The sequence below is a fragment of the Anas platyrhynchos genome, chromosome 3 (genome assembly GCF_047663525.1).
Source record: "Anas platyrhynchos isolate ZD024472 breed Pekin duck chromosome 3, IASCAAS_PekinDuck_T2T, whole genome shotgun sequence".
Lineage (NCBI taxonomy): Eukaryota > Metazoa > Chordata > Aves > Anseriformes > Anatidae > Anas > Anas platyrhynchos.
In genome coordinates, this window is record NC_092589.1 from 65,711,585 (window position 1) to 65,734,806 (window position 23,222).

The 23,222-nt window shown below is 44.7% G+C and overlaps 1 protein-coding gene, 1 long non-coding RNA gene and 1 other non-coding gene across 10 annotated transcripts in view; 2 read left to right on the forward strand and 1 right to left on the reverse strand.

The window, feature by feature from the left end:
- The window catches only part of NCOA7 (nuclear receptor coactivator 7), an 88,844-nt gene extending 77,039 nt beyond the window's left edge, over positions 1–11,805 (reverse strand). For 2 of the 7 annotated variants that reach the window (XM_027454589.3, XM_027454588.3), the window contains exon 1: positions 7,565–7,819. The gene's annotated coding sequence lies outside the window, so the exon portion shown is untranslated. Of the gene's footprint in view, positions 1–398; positions 553–7,377; positions 7,458–7,564; positions 7,820–7,892; positions 8,031–11,608 lie in introns of those variants that run through there. The other 5 variants (XM_038177749.2, XM_038177750.2, XM_027454590.3 and 2 more) reach the window with 5 other exon arrangements.
- On the forward strand, positions 8,177–19,609 carry LOC140002197 (uncharacterized). Of its 2 annotated transcripts, XR_011808381.1 has the most exons (5): positions 8,177–9,204; positions 10,494–10,705; positions 12,510–12,642; positions 13,499–14,870; positions 15,976–19,609. It is a non-coding gene; the product is annotated as an uncharacterized lncRNA (long non-coding RNA). The 2 variants fall into 2 exon arrangements; XR_011808380.1 differs by having other exon boundaries at positions 13,499–19,609.
- On the forward strand, positions 13,837–13,908 carry TRNAE-CUC (transfer RNA glutamic acid (anticodon CUC)). The gene has a single exon. It is a non-coding gene; the product is annotated as a tRNA-Glu (tRNA).
- Positions 19,610–23,222: the final 3,613 nt, after the last annotated feature.

Here is a 23,222-nt window from a genome sequence, read left to right on the forward strand (position 1 = left end):
ATGCAGCTCAATGTTTGGCACAAATACACGTACTGTAAATTCCCTTCTAATTACTTCAGGTCCCAAAACACTTAAGCATAACATTAGGTTTCTATTTACAAATAGCCCTGCTGTATTCAGTGAGACTTGGTTAGCATGTTCTCAGTGCTCTACAGAACAAGGCCAAGAAACAAGAAAGTATAAAAATATGCAGAAATCCATCAGGTTAATGGGAAGTGTTGCAATCAGCCAGGTACATTTCCCACAAAATTAATAATTGTGCTGTGAATATTACCATAAACTTTTATTTAGAAAGCCCCTATTATTTTCAAGTTTTAAGGAAAAAAAAAATATCAAATTTTAACAGCCTAGTGACACTACAATATTAAAGATCAGCATTTAAATACTCAAACACTTACAAAACAAGACAGAAGAGGTACTCAAAAGGAAAAGGCTCATTTCCAAGCTCCCCCTCAGCATCCCTTTTCCAGTCAAGCCTGCTCCAAGGACCCGTGCACATCCTAGGTCACGGCCGTTCCTCCCTCACCTACCTCCCAGCCAAGAAGCAGAAGGGGCTGAGAGGAGGAGCTGGAGGGAAAAGGGAGTCTCAGCCTAGTGCAATGGAAATGTTTTCCGATCTGAAACACGGATAACAGAACCAAAAAGCCAGGTCTCCATAGCAACCCCAACTCTGTCACACTGCATACGCTGTATATTAAGTAACATACTGAAGGATTTAATTGTGACAGAAAATCCTGTGTGTTTGTAACACACAAGATTAAGGCTGAAAACCTTGACTGGTTATTTCTGAGCTGCTCAGCCCCCAACATTTACTGCATTATAGGGCTGTGAGCACGGCCCTGCATGCCAGCATGCAGGCTGCGGCCCAGGGCGCATTCCTGTCACAGCGCTCCCACAGCCCCTCGCACCCCTACTGCCACACGGTTAAACGCAGCACTGTTTCTAATTATTTCCTTATTTCTTACTGAACTCCTTCAGGTATTGCATAACAAAGAATGATTCAGTTCTCTTGCTCTTCTGAAATATCCTCAAAACCTTTATCATCTTTCTGTTTTCCCTTTCTCCAGCTCCTACACAACGCTGCAGAGACTTAGCTTCTGGCCCTGTACTGAGAGCCAGCTTGCACTTACATACAAGACAAAAACTTCTGTGTGAAACCAAATTCACCTTGGTATTTGACAACACGCTCACATTTACCCACCTAATTAATTAGACAGCCTCTCTGATTAGCTACTTGCTTCTTCACTTGTTTACAGCGACATCGAAGTAATTGCTTGGCCTAGCTCAAGTAGAAGTCAGCCAGAACAGGTAACATTTTTTTTCTCCATGTTAAAGACTTTTTTTTTTGGAGGATCTATATCCCATCCAGTTTTGGTGTCAAAAACATAAGATTTGGCAAACCGCAATTCAGACATTTTCAAGGGCCCTCTGGAAATCTGTCCAAACTGGATAAAAACATACACCTTTAAAAAAAAAAAAAAAAAAGGGAAAATGCAGCTTACACCTACCCCATCTGGGTATGTGAGTAATCTAGTTAAAAAGCACTGACACATTACCCGTAGGAAGCCCATTATCCCAGAGCTAGATACGTGTTCTTATCAATAACCACTACAAGATTTGGGATTAAAACGTACACTCCAAGCCCAGAGAGCACTGCTGGGTTAACCTAATGAGCAGGCGGTACGTGCCACGAGCTTTCCACAGGTCAACACAGCTTTTCTGAGCTATCTGCTCGCTGAATTCAGTGAAGCAGAAAGATAAAAAGTGAAGAGAAACAGGAAGAAAGATACATTTCAGGGCCAGATAGAGTAAATTTCAATTTATAACGCAGTATGCTGTCATCCTAAAGCCTTCCAGTGAGACGATAATCATCTGCAGCTCTTTCATCACTGAATGCCAAACAAACAGCATGTGGGATGAAGAAAAAAATCAAAACAAACATCAGTTATAAAAGTTTTAGATGGTACAGTGTTTTAAGTGCAATACAATGTTGACTGCAAAGCAGTTAAGGGTTGAAAACTGTGCTCAGCACTGAAGGTAAAGTCCAGATTTCAATGACATCCATAGAAATTTGGGTAGATAGAGACAGAAAGATGCTCACAGGCAGAAGAGACACTTTTCAAGGCCAATTTCCTTTTACGAAGGGATGACAAACATTTTGCCTATGAAACATATTTTCTAAATTGAAACCCTCACAGAAGGAAAATGAAAAATAGCATCCAGAAATCCTATCCTGGTCCACATAACAAAACAACCACATTACAGTTAACGAGCACAGAGAAAAACCCTCTTCATCAGAAGCACCCTGAAATCACATTTATTGCTATAGGTGGCCTCTTCAGCTCTGACAGCCTGCAAACCTCATTGGCTTTCTCATACCATTTACACAGATTGCCCACAGCACTTCTGAGCCTCGCTCCTGATGGAGCTGGGCTGGATTCTGCAAGGAGCAGAGCAATCCTGCTCAACAGAGTCTGGGCATTTCCTTCCCAGAAGTGAGAACAAGGAACATAATGCACCTTTCTTTCTTTTCTCATAATCTGAAACGTGCTTCACAGACAAGAAGGACTAGGACCAATTCTTCTGGGTAATATATTTTCTCCATAACTCACTATTCACTGCCTAAAAGCAGCTCACCAACATCCATCACTGCATCAGTCTGGTAGTCTCCTTGCTACCCATACCCTTAGTAGAAGTATCTGGATTTCTTGTATTTATTATCCCAGTAGATTTCCAGGAGAGAGCACCCACTGAGAGCATCTAAGTTGTAAAAGCTGATGTTATCTGCCAGGGACTGAGAGCTACCACAACTGTATTCAGGAAAGGACACTACCAGTTGACAAAACACTGAAACTTGCCACTTGACACAGTGTCATCTGAGTGGGAAACTCACAAGTAAACTAATCTCTGGCTCCTTAATCTTTTTTCATGACAATGTGCTACTTGTACCAACAGAAACCAAGCGATACACTGTGATTTTCAAAACAAATAACCCACTTTTAAATGTATCCACTGACTGATCAGTTCACAGCAGGGCTCCATTTGAAGGAACACAGAATGCTTGCGTTTAAGGAAACAAATATGCCCCAGCAAACAACCACATGGCATTAGCTCCACATGAGAGATTTCATTTTCAGTCCTGTGTGACTGCACCAGGACACAAACACAGATGACACCGCAGGCTCCTGCCTAGCCTCTGTACAGTGATATAATGATATAATGATGCCAGCCTCCTCTCACCATTTATTCACCCTAGCAATAAGAAGCTATGCCTACCCAGCAGAGCTCAGCATCATATCCTTAAAAAAAAAAAAAAAAAAAAGGTAAATCAAACAAAATTTCCTCAGCTGATCCCTAAGCACAAGGGCTGGAGAACAGAGAAAGCCACCCTTGTTGTTCCTTTGCAACTCACAGCTCATCTCTTAGCCTCTCAGATGACTGCTCAGACTGCGTGCTACTTGACCCCTGGTACTTGGGCAGCAAGGGGGCCTCCCGTGCCCGTCAGCTGTCACACAGCTGTTAAACATTCGACCCGTATCTGCACAAGTGACTGGCTTACTGCAGGCAAAGTCAATCTTTCACCACACACCTGGACGTGTTTCAGCACACAGGGCACGCTGCCCCATAACAAAGTAGAAGTCCAAGATTTGTCCACTTGGTTTGCCACCCACTGTCACCAGGATGTCACCACTCGCACCACACGCCTACTGGACAACTCCTGCAGGCTGGAAGCCCTACGAGCTGGGACAGATGGGACTGGCTGGATTTTACGGCATGCGTTATCAGAGCTGCTACCTTTAGCCATCAGTCTTCAGCAGCTTCACCGCAGGCGGCTTGGTAAGAAACCAGGATGGAAAAAAAGGGAGCATGGAAAGTCAAACATTGCTTGTAGATTACAAGAAAAGTTATATATATTTATATATATTCTAAATAACATACAAACCATTGTGAGGAACTATCAGGAGAAACTCAAGCCATTTTCCAGCCTACCAAGCTTCACCGTGTTTGGTGCAGCTACCGAAACCTGCATGCAGTATCACACTCTGCTTTACCAGAATAACTCAGAATTTCTTTGGAATCGCTACAGCTATTGAAAAGCCTTATAGAAATGCCACTTTTTAAGCTGATGGTAAAATAAAGCCCCTGCCATCAAATTGGGGCATTACTTGACCAAGAGACTGTCAATTACAATACACTAATACTACCTACTATGTTCTTTAACTTACATTTTGCACACTGACAGCTGACACAACATGCGAGCACTGCTGAGCTGCTGATACTGAATCATCCCATGTAACATCCCATACAAGCCACAATCCAGGCAGATCCCAACTAGTTTCTGAAATCACAGAATCACCTGAGCTGGCAGGAGGCCATCCACGCCTCTTCCCCGCAAAAGTGATGGTTCACAAACATGCATACTTCTTTTCTATTTGTGGTGTTACAAAGAAAACAAAACAGAAAACCAGACAGATGGCATGTGGGACAGAAAACAGAAAAAAAAGGAGAGAAAAAACAACAGACAAGTGTAGCTGCAGAGAAGGAGCACTGTTAGAAAGGTTAAATTACTTGAAAAATGACTCAGGGAATAAATTACCTTTTCTTAAGACAAGTGTGAGTTCAAGGTAGTAGTAGCTGTCACTGTGAATTTCTGCAAAACAAAGCTGTGATTTCCTCTAACTGGTGCACTGGGACAGCTCCTTGTCTGCCCTAAGTCTTAGATTTTGGGGAAACTGCTCTCAGGTATCTACAGAAACACTGAAGGGAGATTCCCCAAATCAGTCACTAATAGGTGAAACTACTGTAAGAAAACTTGCTTTCTAGAAATGTATAATTCCTATTAACAAAAGTTTTTTAAAACCTGCTATATAGAGAGGGAATCAAACAAACAATCTGAATTTGATCCTGTAAAGAGGAAGGTAAACACAAATCTTGCCTGTATAGAGATATATTCTGATGCTTTCTATTCTTGTGAACTTGGTCGGTTTTCAGAAGGAACTACGTTTAGCTTATCAAACAGGAGGCCTGATGCTCAATCACAACACATGCTGCAGGAAACAACAACGGAAAGCTGGGAACGGCTTCATCCAGCTGACAAGGTCACAGGACCACACAAGACATGGAGTCTGGGGCATGCAACTGAAAGCTCAGCACATGTTTTAAAAGCAAGATAAGTGATGATCAGAAAGGTTCGTTAGGATTGTGATGTATACTGTATCCATTAAAAGCCTCAAGTCCAAGCCAAAATTCTTCCTAGAAGATAAAAACTTGTCAAGAAATCTTAGCTTAAGTTGTGAGTGAGCATAAGCTCGTTGCTAGCTCACAATGTGGTACCGAGCTGAAACACTGGTATGAGCTCTGCGAGCTTGGTCAGAGACTGGGAGCAGCACAGGTGAGGGAGCAGAGCACCACACAAGTAACTCACCCTTTCCCAGCACCCTTCTACCAGCTTCTGTACTGCAGCCCATCACGAAGCCCTGGCACACCCTACAAAGCCTGCCTGCACACCGTCCTACAGTCAAGAACAGAAATTGCAGATTCATAACTAAGGGCCCCTGGACCGCTGCAGAGTGCTGCCGACTTCACAACAGAACAAACAGTTCCTCATCAGCATCTTTCGGTTGCAGCTCTGCTGCTTACACCTGCTTGGTATTTTGATCAAGAACAAAGAAGTATGGCTTTCCACCCACAATCAGAAGAGTTTGCAAAGACAAGGGGGAAAAATACCCCCATAGATGTGTTTAATGTGTCAATCTGAAACAATGTGTTTGCAGCGGGAATATAATCCCTCTGGTCTGCTGTGAACCTCGTCACTGCCTCACTGTTTCATGAATCAGGCTAGGGAGAAATGACTCGGGGATAAGTAAACAAGTCAGATCTCAAAGCATGAAAAATCTGAAAACTTGGTTATCCTACCCTTGTATTTTCTTCCTTGTCAATGAAGCCCCTAAGTGAGTTCTCTCAGTGTTGACTTCACTCCTCAGCTGTTTCCTCTTTTAAGAAGAATACTACTAACCCACACGGAGTCCCTGAAGCAGCAGCAGGATTTGTGTGTTTTCCTCTTCCACGACAGAGCTGACCCTGAGGCTGAGCTCCCACACAGCAGGGAGCAAGAAACGAGGAGCTCAGAGGTCGGCTGGCACCCTTAGCATTGTACCAGCAGGCAGATGCTCCATCAAAATAAGAGCCGAGCCGGTAAAGCCTCAGACATATTTGGCTTATTGACCATGGGGAGGAAGAGATTTGCCCCTCTGTCACTCCTTGGACAGCCACAGCAGATTCACTCAGCCTGCAGAGCCGAGGTAACACAACCGACTGCTGAACAGCCCCTCGATGTGAAGAGCACAAGCCAGGTGCAAGATAAAGAGTTTTACCATTTCTGTTGCTGGTGGTGGTTATATTCCAACTTTCCTGAGCTGCCTACTAGAAAGCACAGGGCAAACGAGACCCTTCATCTTCCACCTAAATCATAGCTGCCTTCTGTAAAAATCTCCAGCTGCCTGGAGCAGCAGTTCCTTGCATCAGATTGTGCTCCAGAGGATTACGCTAATTTCTGCCTTTGGCACGCTCACCCAGATAGGTGACTGCACAGAGCCCCTGCAGCTGCCATACCTATCTATAGGATGCTCACAGCTTTATTCGTAACCTTTTTAAAGAAGTGTTATTCTCCAAGACAAACTACTTCCCAACGATTTCAACTTTATTTAAACGAGCAGGGAGACGTATTCCCTAATACTGTAAAACATTTGCAAGTCGTCCACTGAGGAGAAGTCAGGATCCTGAGCTAGGCAAATATTTACAGAAGCAATCCCCAGCCAACCTGAGTCTTCCCTTCTAAAATCCCAGATACACAGAGCAACAAAGCAGTGCTCCTATCCAACAGGACAAGGACCAGTCCAATCAATCCTGAGGAAATCATTTATCATTTCAGCAGCAGATGTGGCAAATCAAAACCAGGACGTGGCTGCTGATACAGTGAAAGCACAGGAGAGCAGCCCACTGGGCAAAGGCAAGGCCTGAGCCTCGCAGGGCTGACTCTACCACTTGGATACATCAGGCTTTCTGGAAGCGTGCCTTTTTATAGTATAACATGCAACAACAGTACTGAATTTAACTGAAGTACAGAATTTCCTTCAAACTCAAGATTTTGCTTCACTTTAAAAAAAAATAACTAACTAAGGAAAGCCTTTAGGAAGCATTTTGTGTCTCCAGGCAGTCCCACCAGCTTCAGTAGAGCTCTCCACAGGACCCAAGCTACTTAGGGGCTTAGATCCTCACAGCCGTGAGTTTATATTTACGGCCATCGCCCAGGTAAAAGGATGAAAGGGAGCACAGCCCACACCCCACGAAACGTGCATAATTTTAACCACGACTTACGCTTACAGACACCCACTCCTGATAAAGTCGCCTTCATTCGGGAGCCGTAGAAGCGCAAGCATTTCCTTGGCTTTTCCTATTGCGTTCCCCACCGATTTCTCAGACCCTGCGGGCGCACACACAGACTCGCACCCCCGCACCCCAAACCCCAGCCCCTGCACGCCGCAGCACCCCCCCGTGTAGGTACCTGCTGACACACCAGGCTGCAGGGGCTGTCCCACAGGCGCTCTGAGCATCACCCGGCCGGGGCGGCAGCGCCCCGCACCCCGCAGCCCGCCCCCCGCTCCCCCGCACCATGCCCCGGCCCCGCCGCCCCCCGCAGCCCCGCGGCCGAGCCGGGAGGGGCCCGAGGGGAGCGCGGAACCTTCCAGCAAGGCGCGCGGGGCTCGCGGCACGGCTGGCGGCAGGGGCACGCCGCAGGCCCGGCTCCCGGCCCGGCCCTCCCCGCCCCAGCTCCGCCCGGCCCGGCCCGGCGCTGCCCGCCCCGTGTCTCCTCCTCCGGCCGCCCCCCGCACCTGCAGGCCGGCGGCATGGCGGCTGGGCCCGGCCCGGCTCGGCTCGGCCCGGCCAGCGGCTCCGCCCCGCCGCAGCTCAGCGCCCAGGGCAGGGGGCGCGGCCCGGCCGAGGCCAAGGGAGGGGAGCGGGGCCGGTGTCCCGTGGGGAAGGGCGAGCTCCCCTTCCCCCTTCCATTCCCTTCCCTTCCCTTCCCCCTTCCCATCCTCTCCCTCCGTCAGGATCCAGCCGTAAAGGCTGGGAAGCCCAGGGAAGGGCCCTCAGTGTTACAGCACGGGTAAATCCCAAATTCTACGAGACAGGCAATCGGCAACATTTAAAGCAACCCTGATTGTATACATGCACGTACAGACAATAAAAAGACGTGCAAAAATAAAACAGCAAGCGCTGGGCACGGGTCTGAAAAACAACTGCTGTGCTGTGCACCCATCTGAGAAATCATTATCCTTATTAGTTACGGTGTTAGTATTAGAACTTGTTGGATATATAAGAGGAATTTGTCACATGCTTTTCTTTTCCCTGAAACATTTTGCAAGATACCGATTTTCTTTAACACACAGTCTCCGCCTTAGAGGATATGTTTTTATAGCATACTGAACTTACTACATCTTATACCTGCGTTATTACCCAGGCAAAAGATGGCCAATCCCAAAGTTACATCAGCTAAGAACACAAAGCTCTCTAACACAACATAGAAGAATGGGCCTGTGCTCCCAGGTACCCTTCAGGTACTGTGTAGATAACAAAATTTGGGAGAAAAAAAAAAAAAAAAAGAGAGAAATAAAAGTGCAGGCCTAAAATAGTACCACTTACCTGACTTCTTTTGGGTTTGCTGAGTTGCAATAACAGATAGGCAGCCCTAAGCATCAAAGTTGGGGAAAGCCTACTTAATCTTCTAGCTGAACTTAAGTGACAATGACAGTGACTAACAGCTTATTTTAGCTGCAGGAAAAGTTGTCTCTGTCCTGTCCATCGTCATTCCAAGCACATCACCTGTATTGTCTTGTGTAGGAGACTCTGTGAGAGTGATGCTTAGATTCCATACAGCAGACAAAGTAACTACACATTTCTTTTCGGTATTTACATTGCCCCAAGCATTTTAAATGTATATTTCAGCTACAGGTATTCGGAAGAAATCACTCAAGCTCCTGTCACAGCAGCAGAACGAGCATGCTGAGGCTGGAACAGAAGCATGTCACAAGTTCTGGTTACAGCACTGTGGGATATCGCCTGGGGTTCAAGGCAGAGTGTGTGTCGTTGGAAGAAACTGCGTGACTGGATCTAACACACCATTTAATTTTACTGCGTCTGGAAGTAAGCGATAGTGTCTGACTACCTGTTACAATGATGAACATGATACATAGATATAGGTAGAGATACAAATACACATCACCTTTGGAACAAAATTTAGTTTTGATCTCTGTATAGCACAGATGATAGAAGACAGTCTGAATGATTTGCTCTCTCCCATGGTAATATATCCCTGTGGCAATTACTTTGAACAAAAATTATCTAATATTGCTTAATTCATGGTCTTTGTGATATTAAAATTTAGAATATCCTTACCCCAAGAAAACCTTAAATTTGGGTTGCTCATTCATTTCAGGATCAGACAAATTTGTTTTATCGCTGATTGTGCTACTCTGAAGGCGATGAAAATGCAAGTTTGCTTTTTAATCACTTCCAAATTGAGAATTTTTACCCCAGGAAAAGCTTTTTACACAAACTCACATGCATAATAACACGTGGAAGACAGAATAGATGTGGGATATTTCAGTACAATATGTGAATGGGTTTCGATCTCCCAGTGAATACCCACAGCAGCGTATATCGATAGAACTGCACACACTGCAGAGAATAAAACCGCCACAGATACTGACAGTAAGTTTGTGGCCTGCACTCAGATCAGCTTAGCCAGTATCAGAAAAAAGAAGCAATTGCTCATGCATGGTTCATGTCCTCTTTTTTTAAACATCTGCATCTGTTAGCTTTTGCTCATTTGTTTAAGGAAGATAACCTGCAGTAAAGAGTTACGGCGATGAGCCTGAATACCATTAACAGCCCTGTTTTGAAAAGGTATAAAAATAAATGTAGACGGATGTTTTCTGTTCCCATTAATCCTGGTCTTTCCTGATAATTCTTATAATCTTTCACTATGAAATAGTCACAAAATTTGTTTCATACAGGAAAACTTTTATGCCTAATTGAGGTTCTGCTTGATACTACCATGCACTGGGGGCCGACTTCCGTAACAACAACTTGCTATATTTAGCTTGGTTTCAGTTGATGCAAAGAGGAATTTTGCAAGTCTCCCCAGCTAACCCTGTAGTTTTGAACCAATTGCCTAGATTTAAAACAATTTAACAGACAGGGGTGTTGATTTTTTTTTTTTTTTACGACTTTCACAAAAGAGAAACAGAGAAAGACCAGAGCTTGAAAATCTGTGAGAAGTTCCCCCCAAGTAATTGATACTTTTCACCAGTTTCTACTGTCTAGTAGAGCAAACCAGCAGATGATTCCAAAATGCTCCCCAGAAGAGACTGAGAAAGAAAAAGGATTTGTTCACATACACAAAGAGATAATAAAAGTCTTATTTGTTTCAGCTAAGGTAATTTGTCGAGCTCAGTAAGAACACTTGATGAAGCACCCCACTGCCATAGCGTATCCCAGACCCAGGGATCACATACATTATAACACAGGCTGCGAGGAAAAGCTGACACAGATCTCCCTGGATCAAGAACGGTGTCAGGGGAAGAATGGAAGATCAAAGGAGGCAGAAGGAGAACTTGAAAAAATATTTAGAAAAATATTGTTGGTGAGTTACTTCTCTATTTTTCTTCAGAGTCTTTAAAATGTTTTCTGTAAATAGTAAATAACTAGTCCACACAGTACTAAGACATGACACTGCAAATTCTCACATACTGCCCCCTACCTCTGTTGAAATTAAACTGCAAGAAGATAGAGCAAGTCACCTTAGAGCTTCTAAAATGATCTTGGAGCTAGGAATATCAGAATTGATGTAAAATTTGTAAAACTTCTTTCAAGATTCTCCTTAGATTCATTCCATAAAAAAATATTATGATGAAAATAGCTATAAGAAACCCAAACTACAATGGCATTTTTTTTCCCCCAGAATATGTGTATGATCTATCAGTTAGGTAACCATTCTGAACATACATAGAATTAAGCATAAAATAGCAAAAGACAGTACAGCATTTTTCCTTCACTCTCCTCTCCATCTCCCTAAAACTGCACATTTGAAGCCAGGATAACTTAAAGAAGAAAAACTGATGCCAAGACTTTCCAGATCAAATATACAGCTGGGGAAAGAGAGGAGTGATAAACGCACACATTACACATAATTATAAATAATGTTTACAGTGCCTGTGCACATCAAGGATTTTCCCTGCTACTGAAGTGGGTACCCCAGGTACTAAAGACAATTTGTACTTACCATTGTATAGCAGAAACATATGCAAATAAAAGACTTTCAGTAAATTAACACATTACTTTGATGTCATTCATTTTTTACCTAGTAAGCCTGCTGTCATGCATCAATTAACAAGGCAAATTAGAGCAGTAACAATGCGTAATACATTCATATGGAACAGACAAGTTAATCGCATGCTGCTTTGCCGCTTGCAGGTAAAGTAAGGGCTCTGATTTTTCATCTTTAAATACCCAGCTATGAAGGCGCCTCTGACACGGTGCTACTCACTTCGCATCACAGACACACAGCCATCCCGTCGCGTTAGGTGGCAAGGAGCATCGGTCTCTGACACCCCTCCCCGGGGGCTCCCAGGACGATCATTCTTCTCCAGCTGGCATCACAGGGACGCAGGCACAGGCAGCGGCTGCTGCTGCGCGGGCAGGAGGCTGAATCGCTGACAGCTTCACCGATGGGTTTCTCTATCGCATGCAGGGAGCCAGAGGAGAGGCACAAGCTTTTGTCAGTGCACATGACTTGCACGGAAAAGAAAGCTTTCTCTAAAAATAACCACGTACCCTGTGACGCTCCGTGTTATTTTCCTGGTGGTCATGGGGTCTGTCCCCTCACCACTACAGCCTGGGTTCACACCCTGGAAAAGATTTCTTATTTCGGTGAAGCTTCTCTTGTACATACATTCGAGTTTTCAGTAATGTTACAGCTGCAATCAAGGATTCTTCCACTGGTAAATAGAAATTTCATCATGTTATTGCACATTCATGTGGACCTACCCTAGTTTTAAAGTGTCTGCCTTGAGTGCTGTTAGTGTCATAGCCACTCTGTAGCTCTGAATCCCATACCCCTCCAAAAGCCTCTGTTGGGGTGAAGGTAAGTGCTCGGGGTGGAGGAGACTGTGCTGCTAACAGACACTGTGGAGCTGGTTAAGCACACAAATGCATTCAAACCAGCTCGGTTCCTGTGGTTCAGAACTACCTTAATATTCAGTTGGTGCTCCTGGCAGGCTCTGGGATCAAAATACTCACTGTGTTTACAATGGCACATTTACCCTCGGCTCACACTGGCGTGAAACCAGGTCCCACATGGTCTTTCTCTTCACCAAGGGGCACTGGTGACCTGCTGGGACCAGGGACTTTATCACCTTGCCACGTCTCTGTCTTTGTATATATTTCAGGCCACAGTGGCACCTTGGTCTCTGCCTCCAGCACTCCTCAGCATTGTCCCCTCGAGGATGAAAATGCCTTGGTCTTACCAAAGAAGCTGCTATCAACATACGCACGTGAACTGCAGTTCTTGCAGTGTGTAAGGTAACTGACTCTGTCCAACGGGGCCTAATCCTACCGTTACAGTTTTATAAGTTACTTACATCATTGCATACTAAAATCGATCAGTTTGGACAAAAGCAAGCTCCATCTCAATCCAAATGCACACCGTGTTCAAGCCTGCTAACTGAGAGAGGTTTGGTTTGGGCTGAAACGAACCATCTGGGACTCGGTAAGGCAGAAACCAAACACCCCAAGCCCCTGAGCACACCCCAAGGACGCGGGAGTCCACGTTTGCTTTCTGACTGAGACTGTTGGAGATAAGCTAAGGCATATTTGCAGAATCCACAAGCGTAAAGTCTGAAGCTTATCTCTCTTAATGTGGGAAAGGTTTCTTGTATAACGAATTTCAGAGGCAGAGGGTTTGAGAACTAGCGATTTGCTCGTACAGAGCAAACCCTCTCGTATTATGGACACGGCTTGCGTAGAGGAAACTACTTTGTTATTATAGCTTACAGCTCTGCGTTGCTTATGAAATCACCACTCCTGAGGGAGAACCAGATGCAGTCTGCATCTATGGACAAGTTTTCACTCATCTCATGGAAACATTACCAAAACCAGAGGAGTCACCCGTCACCCGTTCTTATCTATCACATCGGGGTGTCCTGAAATAGTACAGAGGACAGCACATCTCCTTTCTCCCCCACCCCAGGCCCAGATTTGGGGCCCAGGCCACTCTGCTGACGAGGCCTTCCCTCGTCTTTTTGGGAGGGGCACGAGTAGGCAACACGAAGTAAGGGAACCCGAACAGTGATGTGCTTTGCACAAGGTATGCTGAAGCCTTTTTATTTTTATTGTTAAACATATTTTTAACAAATACTCTTGTGATGCTTTCCCCTAGACAGAGGAGGAGAAAGAGAAGGAATAAGAGGAGGAGGAAGAGGAGGAGGAGGAGGCCCGGCCCACGGCTCCCTCCTCCCTCAGACGCTGCCTGGGGGGGGGGGAACGGGGCCCCCCCACAGCGCCCTGGGGCCGCCGCCATCCCGCCCCGCCCCGCCCCGCCGAGCGCCCTCCCCGCACCCCCTCCCGCGGGGCGCAGTGGAACGTCCCTGCCTTGTGCACAGCGGCCGCCGGGCCTTGGTACGGTCCAGGAGGGGGGTAACAGGGGAGATCTTAGCAAGGCGGGTGTGGTCTTGTGAGTAAGGTCTTAGTAAAGGAGTTGAAAACTACTCGCAGAGTTCCCTGGTGGTCTAGTGGTTAGGATTCGGCGCTCTCACCGCCGCGGCCCGGGTTCGATTCCCGGTCAGGGAAGAGATGTTTTTCAATGGCATGTTATTAATTCTCAGAGTTCTCCATATACCTTTACTTTTGCTTTCACAGTTCAAGGAGCATCTAGTCCTGCCTTCACAAAAATGTCTCTGCGATACTATACGATATTCCCACATGCAGAGTTTCTAGTACCCAATGGGCAGTGCTGTTGGCCAGCACGCACAAATACAGTATTGTCCTTTATTTTTGCCTGCTCTGGCACCTAAGGGTGCTCCCGCACCCACACAGGTGAGTGGTCACTTGGTGCCATCATGGGCTGTGGCAGTGGGGACCCAGCTGAAACGTGGGGCGCTGTCCCCGCCATGCACAGGCCTTGCGTTTTGGAGGAGCTTTGTCCCCTGCTCCTCTGCTGGCCATGCCTCTCCCTGCTGCCTCATGCCTGAAGAACAGGCGTGCAGGGTAAAAAAGGGGCAGGACCTTTTCAGTTGTGGTGGGGCAGTGCCTGTCGCAGGTAAGAGTGCCTGTCACAGCCCAGAGAGGCTGTGGAGCCACCCTCCTCGGAGATCAGGCTGCCTGGACATGGTCCTGGGCACCCTGCTCTGGGTGTCCCTTCTTGGCAGGGGGTTGGACAAGACAGCCTCCAGAGGGCCCTTCCAACCTCTGCCATTCTTCAATACATTCATCAATAGTTAAGCACTGGGACTGAAGGATATAAGCTAAGGAATTATATCATCCCCATGACTGGAGGCTGTTAAGAGCATGCTCTGTGAGCACCTCATCAAGGGTCTTTCACAGGCTCAGTGGGTCTCCTGAGGCCTCAGTTTTATTATTTCATCTTGGACTTTCCTCTATAAATAACAGTTTACTTGAATTGCTCTGAGATATCCATGTGGGAGCTCTTAGTCTTCTCCCTCTTTCTTTGGTCTCAGTGAAATGTGTTACCAAGCTGGTGGAAGAAGTTGCTGTTTTCTGTTTCAGAAAATTATAGGCCACTTTAGAAGCAGGTAAAGTGAATTTCAGGTAATGACTGTCTTCCAGAAAAGGTAAGGCATGGTTTTACAGAGTAATTACAAAAAAAAAATCATTCATTTGCTCTTACCTCAGTTTTTGTAGTGGTATGTTTGAATGCTCTTAGCAGCATGAGCCCTGCTTTAAAGTAATTTGAGAAAGGTTAATCATATGCAAGATTTTAGACACTTGGAAAAAATCACCAAAATAGCTCTTGCAGACAAAGAAAGAGTACAGTTTCCAGTGTTTTACTATAAATGGAAACATAACTTTTCCAAAGCCTTTTCAGTCCAGTGCCAGACCTGAAACTTGCCACTGAAGTCAGAGGATGAACATCCACCTTGCAACAAGTGGAAACCAGTCCTCTTTCTGGTTTCCTAATGCTTTGGGTTTGAATTGAAAAGACTCCAAGATAAGTGTTCATCTCCATCACGGGCCAAACTGTTGTGGTGGTAAAATCATAAATTTTTAAGATTTGAGAGGTCTGGCCAAGAAGTTTGCCCTAACTAAGAGAATATTCCTTTCAGCTGAGGGCTGGAAGCCTGTGATCATTTCCAGGCCCACTTCTAAGATGAGCTAGCACTGGCTGTGCCACTCCAACAGGCTCCTTCCTCCAAGAGCTGTCTCGCCATACGCCACACCACCACATCTTCACTGCTTCATCCCCTCATAACTACTCCTAGGGATGAGTGCTTGGCCTTGCTAACATTGGAACAGTTGTTTTTCATCATCTTTTATTTTCTTTCTTTCTTTTTTTTTTTTTTTTTTTTTTTTTTTTTTTCCCTGAAGAAGAATATAGATCAGATCTATGTAATCCCTGAGTAGAGAATAGGGGAGTAGAGGGGTGAGATGCTGCCTGGGTGTGATCTCACTATGGTCATAGTTCATAAAGCTTCTGTCTGATCTGTCTTAAATTGCACTTGCATTATTACACACTTGAATTAATGATATTCTTTGACACAGTTATGGGGGTTTTAAGATTGTCTCCCTGTTTCATGTGCTTCAGATTAACATGATAGAGAGAAGGAGAGGGGTACTCATTTTAAGAGATGGAAGAAGAATCTTTCTCATGTTCTTTGTTGCTGTTTTTCTAAATAACAGGTAATTCATGACACTGGAATGCAGAATTCCCAGAGAAAGTGGACTCTTTTGCAGAGGGCAGGCAGTGCAATGAAAGACACTTTACAGAAGCAACCTGGCACGTATCTGCAGAGGCTAACAAATTGGTGTTTCAAAATACAAGATCAATATGTGTTTTTGTTGTTGTTGTTTTATTATTATTTGAAATGTCACATTCTCAAAGTGTAGCTGAATTTGCTCCCAACTGTGATACATTCTGAGATACTGGATCTCAAGTATTTTAGCTTTTTTCTTCCTCTCACTTATTTTCTTCCTCAAAAGCTTGACCAATTACTTTCTATCTTGCAGCAAAGGTCACTGGCACTACACGACAGTAGAAATAAGGAAGATAAGGAGAACAATACCTTAAATATAGATCATTTTAACCAGCAGCTGAGTATCTAGTTAAGACTCTCACTTCTTAGTTTTTATATCTTATTAGAAAATTCGGAAAATAGGAGTTTTCAGATCCAGACTTGATCTTTTATCTCTGACATTAACTTTTCTTTTTGCCTACCTATTTTAAGTTATAGCACTATATTAATTCAGCTTAAGTTTTTTCAATCTTACATTAAATATTTTGCCTGTGTTGAGCATATAACTTCGCACAACTGACTATTTAGAAAATGAAAGGTCCCAGTTTTTTTCTAAAGGCGTGTTTTCTACTTGTCCTCATATTGCACTTTTGTTTGAAGGATACATGGTCATATACTTATTGGGTTTATTCTGTTCCCATGACATTCAGATGGCAACTTATCCCCCTTTTTTTTTTTAGTGTGGAAATAAATGATGAAGTAAAACGTCATGCTGCGCTCTTAAGGGAAAACGATCCTCTGCTTATTGATAAAAACCTCCTTTTAATATGCCACGAGGTGGCACCCTAGTCGCATGTCTTCCACGTCTCCCACCCAGCCTCCCAACACAGCTGCAGTTCAGATTTCAAACAATTTCATAAGTTAACAATACACCCATTCAATTGTAGTAAGCTGCGAGGTAATGAAGGCTTTGTATCTGCTGATAAAGCAACTTCATGTGCAGGTGAAGCTGTCATTAAGTGAAATCCTAAGCAACACAGTCCTCTTCCAGGTTCTTTCCATCGCGTCTTTCTACCTGGAGATTTGGAACAGAAGGGTGTGCAGAAAGTCTGCGCCAAGGCAGAGGAGGGAACCAGCATTTCTGCATCCTGGGTCGGTGAGCATCGTGATCAGCTGCCTGGGGAGATGAGGAGGGTCTGGGTCTGGTTCGGTTCCTTCTGCACTGATCCACCAGTCCAGGAGCTGGCTGTGCTGTGACACGAGTGCTGTTGTCACCATGGCAGTCAATGGACACAAACAAGGCAAAGTGCTTATTAGATAAGCTGCTGGAGATGGAAGGAAGAGAAAAACAGAAAAACACAAAAGATATTGTCAGGCACACAACCTCTTCTCCAGACTTTTTTTTTTTTTTTTTTTTTTTTTCCCTCACAACATAATTTCTGTAATATACTACTGGCTTGCAAGTGTAAATCTCTCTCCTAGATACAGATCTGATATGTAACACTTTTTGGTCAGTAAGATTAGCTAAAAAAGCATAGCAATCTCATTTCAAATACTACTATGATTGTCACTGCAGAACTACAGTTGGAAAACCTACTCTGAATCATAACTTAAAAGAAATGGTTTTATCCGAAAGAAGGTGTCTTATTTAAGGTGATGTTAATGAAAGTCCAATGCAGATTTAATTTCCACAGGCAGCTCTAGATAATGCTATCCAAGGGCCATTTTCCAAGAAGTGTTTTCACAGGAGCAATTGCCATGTCCTATTAAGAAGTGCTCTGATCATGAAATTATGAAAGCTCTGACCCTTTTAAATGCCTGAACTTTTTCAGTTGCTCACTGAAAATCTGCTTTCTAGACCTGTTTTATGACTGCCTTGTGGCTACAGTCAATCATTACCTTCTGCTTTTCCATGCTTTGTTTCCCATGTGGTCTTTTGATTAATCACAGTTTAGTAAACTGTATTGACAATGTATTGTGCTGAGCCTAATCTTTGTCTAGCTGGCAGGAAAACAGAGCTGGGAGGTGCCAGCTTCCCCCGAAAGCTGGAAAATAATAACAGGCTATAAATTGATATTGCAACACATGCTCTGCCCTGCGCTGCTGCCTGCTGCGTGGGACAGGGGATAGCAGTGACCCAGGCGAGGCCGGCAGGGCTGGCGGAGCGTGGCCACGGCAGGGAGCCTTCTGCAGCTCCGCCACTGAGAGGCCAAACGCCCAGGCTGGCCCCGCATCCTGTGCAAGGGATTTTTTGTCAGAGACTACAACTCCGCGTTGCAGAAACTGTGTGAGTTGTACTGCATAAGCTGTGGTTCTGCACAAGTGGTCTGGCAAAATAAATGAAAGAAATGGGAATGAGTTTCCCTCTGTTCAGAGAAGGGACTGCCTGGCAAAAAGCAGGGTGAAGTTTTGCATAAACTTCCATTTGCTTGTCCTGTGCCCCGAGCTGGGCAGAAAGTCCCAGCTCCCAGTTTGTTTGGACAAAGGTCTTGGCTCAATGGAAGTGGAGCATCCTGCTGCATCCTGCCAGGTGGTTTCCATGCCCCCAGCCATACCACGTGCATCTCCTGGTAAGGAAGCGGGCTGAGGCTGAGCGTGAAGCACGTGTGCTGATAACAAGCTCATACCACCGTCAGTCCTCCGCCTGCTGTGAGGTCGCAGAGTGCCTGCATGCATGCAAACCCCAGCTTGGAAGGGCTGACGTGTGGGCACCCCACCGTGACCTGCCCAAGGTCGTGTTTTGAAGAGCAAAGCACGGATGGAGCTGCTGGTGGCTCCAGCTGTGCACACTGGCTGTTTTCTTGGTGGCTGCATGCAGGTGATGGTAGTCTGCACTTTTGAAAACCAGGTATCTTAACTTCTTTAGCACCTACAGTCTGTCACAGTTTGCTGATCTTGTTTTAAGACTGAAAAATAATAATAATAAATCAATGGTTAAAAATTTTTAATAAATTCTGCTTCTCTTCTGGTCTTGTGATTTCAAGGAGATTTTTCTTCCATGTCATCCCTTGTATCATCAGAAATTTGGCTCCCTCACAAGCAGCTTGGCTCTAGGACAGCTATGGTCTTCTGTTATCGGGAGGCTCGCAGTGAGACACAGAAACTCCAGTTAGGGGTGCTGATGCTATGAACATGGGTTTGAAGGAAATCTCTTCGCTGGAGTCTGACATCTAATTTGACAAGATCAAGGACAAGAAACTAAATAACATTATCCCTACTGTACCGCAGGGCAGCCAGGAAGCAGACAAACAGTTGCATTTCTGACATGTTTAAACATTCAAAAGGAGCTTGGAACCTAAATATTTTTGCAAATTAGACAAATGAGAATGCATCCTCTAAAGTTTTGGTCCTGCAAGGGCTTAAAAGCACAACTAACTTTATTTATATGAATAGTCCCGTTGAAGTGGAATAGTTCCTCTGAGTGGGGCTACTTACGTCCTAATTTCCTCTGCAGGATCAGTCCTTAAGTGCGTATTGGTTCTGAATATCAGACTGCTTTTGAAAAGCATCAGGGGCCCCCCTCAGCTAAAAAAGTCATGCACATCTGTGGTAGCTGAAGTTGTCTCTGTGAAACACCCAGCTTTTCTTCCTTTAAAGGGTTATGTACAGAAAAAAGGGGAGGAATTTATTTCTCTCTCTTTTTTTTTTTTTTTTTTCCCTCCCATTGCAACCACAGGCACAGAAATATCCCACTGCAAAAGCTGGGCATATGGGGAACCAGGTTTTACATATTTATATTGAATTATTACTTCTCCATTGTTTCGCTGGTGGCTACCGCTATTGGGCATCCTTGGATTTTGACGGTCACATCAAAGGAGCTGCTCTGGCATGAGAACCGGTCAAAGTGAGCCAGATAATTCATGGATTTATTACTGAGGTCGGTTCCCATGATTGTCAGTGGGCAGCAGGCACGGCTGTGTCGTAATCTTCATTCTCTCAGTAAAGCACATAGTGCCTTAAAAAGGTTTAATGATCCAATAGTGATTTACTAATGGGAATCTTTCTTGTGGGTTTAGCAGGCCTTGGAGGAGGACAGGGCAGCACATAAAGGTCATTTTTCAGCGGTATCATTTGGCAGAAATATGTGTATTTATTTCATTTTCAGATTCCAGTTTAGAGCATTTTCAGAGTCCTGTTTCAAGCAGTTTTATCTGCTAACTGCACAGGGCTATGAGCTGAAGGGGGAAAATTGCAGCTGAGCAGGTGTCAGACTCCTCGTAACATGGGGAGGCAAGGAGGCAGGCACTGAGGATGGCAGATCCCGGCTGAGTATCGAGGTAGTTAATAAAAAGCACACACTCCAGCCTTTGAGATCAGTGGAGTAAAAGTGAGTAGAGACCTGGGGCAGCCCCGTGAAGCTGCCGCTGTGCTGAAGGTGCTTGCCTCCAGCTATGTGTTAGAAGGCTGGTTGGCAGGGCCATTTTACTGCTGTTTCACCCCATTTGCCTTTCCTTTTTGTTGGGAGGGAAGGGAGGGGGCTGTCCTGTGGGACAGCTGCCCAGAAAGGAGTCAGGGGAGGGTGAGAAGGAGAGGAAAGGATTTTGCTTTGCCCAGCTGAAGGCGATGCTCCCTGTGCAGACGAAGAGCCGCTGGCCTGGCTGCTGCTGCTCTGCATGGTGCCTCTGCAGAACAACAAAACCAAGCAAATCCAAACAAAATACACTCCCTCCTCCCTCACCAAAATACCTCCAAAAGAGGGAGATGGTGTGGGGAGAGGAACGATGTTGTTTTATTTTAAGGCTTGTGTATTAAACCCAAGTGTTGTGCTGGGAAGTGTCATTAAAAACTATTTGAACTATCCGCACACAATAGATGTCATCTTGTTAAGCCAGTTGCAAAAGCGTACCTTGAATGCGTAACTCTTTGTTTTAAAATCCCTGAGGGAGAGTCCTTCTCCTAAAGCAAAATAAAATTACTTGGCTCTCCAGTATAGTAGAAAAAAAAAAAAAAAGAAAAAAAGAGAGAGAAAAAGAAAACAGTATTCAGAGTTAAATCAAAACTGAGAAAAAAGAAAAAAGCGTAGGGTGTTCAGTAATTGTAACCCTGCCTCCTCAGGTTTATGGATTGCCTTGTAGTCATTTATTAGATTTTCACATACCACACAGTAATACAGAATGCTATTTATGGGTATTCTTTGCAGGTAAAACACTTTTCTTTACACTTACCAGTGACTTACTGCTTCCTGGAGCAGGGTGCTGATTTAATAGAAGGAGGTCTTGTAGTGTAATTTGTATGAAGACGTGGGCAGGGTTAGAAATTTCCAAACTGCTGATGATCGCAACCACAATTTCAGTGTTGCATCAAGGTATTTTTTCTGTCCTGGAGACTTTCCTTTGTAGAAGAGAGAAATGCTGAATATGGACTACGTGGAAAGCAGAATGAAACAGCCCAAAAGGACTTTCCTGTAGAATAGGTATCAGCACTGTTCAGATAAGCACAGTCTAAAGCATTTAGTGTTGCTTAAATTCAGTATTGGCAGCTGTAGCTGTAAAAAAGGAGCCTGCCTCTCGAGAGCTTCAAACTCATTTAAGCAGGCACATTTCCTTTTATTTCCCACATTAATTTCCTTTTCCTTCTGATTTTGATCTTCTAGGGTTCCACACTACCTTGTGTTGCCCAGCATTGCACTGCCGGCATGAATGCAGAAAAACATCCCTTTAAAAGAAATCGTGTTGAGATCACCTTGTAATCAGCGCCACCGCTGCAGCCAGAGCACTAGGAGAAGTTCAGAAGTTTGCGCTGAATGAGCTCATTGCAGGCGTTGACTGGTCTTACTTCTACAAGATCAGCAACCTCACGTTATCATCAAATGGTTTTGATAAGCTGTTATATCTTCAGTAGGCAATGAGGCAGCTAAATCTTTGGAAAAAAACAGATTGCATTTGAAAATACTGTTAAGATTCAAATCCCATCTCTTCACAGGTGATGCAAGATACAAAAGGAGAATTTGGAGCCTGGCATATTCAATTAGTGCTACTCGAGCAGCCAGGGGCTTCCCAGGCATCTGCCTGGGGCTGCCGGAGGTGATGGGACATGAGGGAGACCCGTGGCTTCCAGTGTGCAGAATGAAAGCCCTTTTCTTGAAGTTGGACAAAGTACCTGTAGCTATTACAGTAAGTTACCTGTAAATTACATCCTCATTTGTGTAATCTCAGGCTATCTGTGCCTACAGAAGTGGATGACTGAGGACACTGGTGACTATAGAGCTGGTTGGTAACAGTCCACTTTAAACTTCAGTAGTAATTTCTGATGTAGTATCTCCTGATGAAAAGATGCACATGACCTTTTGCTGTTATGAGGAAGAAATTTCTCATTTACAGTACCTTTAAGAATTTGCCAGTATGTCCTGAGCTTTGGTCAATGCCCTTTACTGATCTCATGACAGCCTGACAGAGGGAGGGCCCATCTTTCAGAGCAGCTGCAAACAAACATTTTGAAGGATGCCACCAAGGAGGCAGCAGCACGACCCCTGGCTGCTGCTCGGGCAGATGTAGTCACAGCCAGGATACGATTATTCTGCTCTGAAGACACATGCTCGGCCCTCCGCCACAACAGCCAGTTTTTCTTCTGTGGCAACACCTAATGCAGGTTTTCCTCCACTTGCAATTAGAGCAGAGGGATGGCAGGCAGCATCTCCTCTCCAGGGTAATAATTTTCTCCTGGTGCCATGTGACGTAGTGAGCCCCAACGCTACAGCACCCAAAGTGCCTTTTATTTGTGGTGCTGAGGGCTAAGGTTTCCAGGCTCCTAATGCTGAGTGACAGAATTGTTTTTTAGCTTTTTCCTCTTAAGAAAAACATCCCAGGAAATTGCATAACCTCCTTTGATCCTCTTGATAACTGAAATTTAAGGTTGCAAACCCACACATGGAAAATTTAGTCAAAGCCAGATATACTGTGGAGTAAGCAGTCTCATTGGCTTTCTTGTGCCATGTGCTGTGACCTAGCCTTATATTATATAAATTACAGGTTCTCTTCCTCCTTCTCCAGGTCCATTCTTCAACTGAACACAGAACAAAGATAGAAAAGGGCTGAAGTAAGCATGTGTGCACAACCTCATGTTGTACCTTTTGGAGCTCACTTACATGTGTGCCAAGTGGCCAGCTTTCCCTTGCTCTGTTTTAACACTCACATGGAGTCCTTCAGCTCTGACCTGTTAGAACAGCTACAGCCCCAATCATCTGAAGCTATTACC